This window comes from Triticum aestivum, chromosome 1B (genome assembly GCF_018294505.1).
Source record: "Triticum aestivum cultivar Chinese Spring chromosome 1B, IWGSC CS RefSeq v2.1, whole genome shotgun sequence".
NCBI classification, from domain to species: Eukaryota; Viridiplantae; Streptophyta; class Magnoliopsida; order Poales; family Poaceae; genus Triticum; species Triticum aestivum.
In genome coordinates this window covers 641,635,975-641,637,923 of record NC_057795.1, presented here as the reverse complement: position 1 = coordinate 641,637,923, position 1,949 = coordinate 641,635,975, and positions in this window count along the sequence as shown.

Sequence of the window (1,949 nt, the reverse complement as noted above, 5' to 3'; positions counted from 1 at the left end):
TGCCGCCTAATGGGCCACACGGCCTGCATACGACTAGAAACCCATCTGTACATGGGCCAGGATGCAGGCCCGCAGGCCCAATAGGCCCAACACGGCAGTGACAAGGGTAGGCAACTAATGCCTGCATATTCGAGAGGAGCTCAGCACCTAAGCTGCAACACAGCTTATAAATAGGTGCTGAGCTCTCTCAGCTAGCGAGGTGGGACTAAACTTCCCACCGCACCGCGCCAGCACAAGGCCTTTAGTCCCGGTTGGTGCCACCAACCGGGACTAAAGGTATGCATTGGTCCCGGTTGGTGGCACCAACGGGTACCAATGACCCCTCCTTTAGTCCCGGTTGGTGCCACCAACCAGGACTAAAGGCCTCTGCTTCCCGCCCTTTGGGCTGCTGAAAAGAGGCCTTTGGTCCCAGTTGGTGCCACCAACCGGGACTAATGCCACCTTTAGTCCCAGTTTGTGGCACCAACCAGGACTAAAGGCTTTGCTATATAAGTTCATACTTAGGAAATTTTCACTCTCATCTCGCAGTTGCCGCCCCCGACGACGCCGACGACATCGACGCCGCGAGGCTGCCCTGACTCCGCTCGCCGCCCCCGTTGTCACCGTCGCCGTCGCCCCCGCCGTCATCGTCGCCCGCGCCCTCGCCGTCGCCCGCTCCCCTGCCCCGACGTGCGCCGCCCCGGCCCGCCCCCGTCGTCGCCGTCGCCGTCGCCCCCTACCCCGAGCACGCGCCCACTGCCCCCTCACCGTCCTCGCCACCGACCCCGCGCTCCTCCTCACCTTGGTCCGACCGGCGCATTTTTTTCATATATACATATGCTTGTTTTTTTTCATGTATATGCTTGTTTTTTCATATATATGCTTGTTATCATAATTTTTTTTGTTCATATATATATGATGATTTTTTTATAGAATATGATGTTTTTTTCATAGATGATCACATATATGATGTATGCATGGATGTGGATGAAATATGATATTTTTTGTTCATAGAACATGATGTTTTTTTATTCACAGTTTTTTTTTGTTCATGAGAGAGGCGGGGACGTCGAGGGATCATAGATGTAATTTTTTCAGAATTTTCTATCGTGCATAGACCGATTTTAGACCACGGGAGCACCCCCCCTCCCCCCTATCATTGCAAAAGTTGTTAAGTGATATTAAGAAGGAAGAAGAAGAAAAAGAAGGATATGAAAAAAGAAAATAAGAAGAGGAAGAAAGAAGAAGAGGAGAGGAAGAAGAGGAGAAATAAATAAGAAGAGGAAAAAAGAAGAAAAAGAAGAGGAGAAGAAGAAAGGAATAGAGGGGAAGAAGAAAAAAATAGAAATTTCTATTTTTTTCTTCTTCTCCTTTTTTTCTTCTTTTTTTTCTTCGATTGCTTCTCTTCTATTCCTTTCTTCTTCTCTTCTTTTTATTTCTTCTGTTGTCTTCTTATTTTTTATCGGGTATGTCGTTGTCGATATACCCCTCCCGATAACTTCAACACGAGAGGGGGTCGATATACCCCCTCCCCGATAACATTATTTTCCCATGTATGTAGGTCGCGTCGTTGTCGATATAACCCCCTCCCGGATAACTTCGACATGAGGGGCGGTCGATATATATACCCCCTCTCGACCGTGATAACTTATACCACGGGAGCACCCCCCCCTCGGCCCTCTCGCTCGACCAAAACTCTTGAGGACACCCAAACCCTAGAAAAAATGATGTTGGTCTCCCTCCCGCCGTGCCCCTACCCGACAAACTCTCTTGAGGCCACCCAAATTTACCAAGTTAAAAGAGTGTAGTCGTCGAGGCCACCCCAAACCCTTGAAGCGTTGCGGAGGCCACCCCAAACCCTTTAAGCGTTGCCGAGGCCACCCCAAACCCTAGAGAAGCAGCGTCAAGGCGACTAATATGATTCCTTATTGTGATTATATTAGCTAGCTAGTTCTACATTTGCCACTATA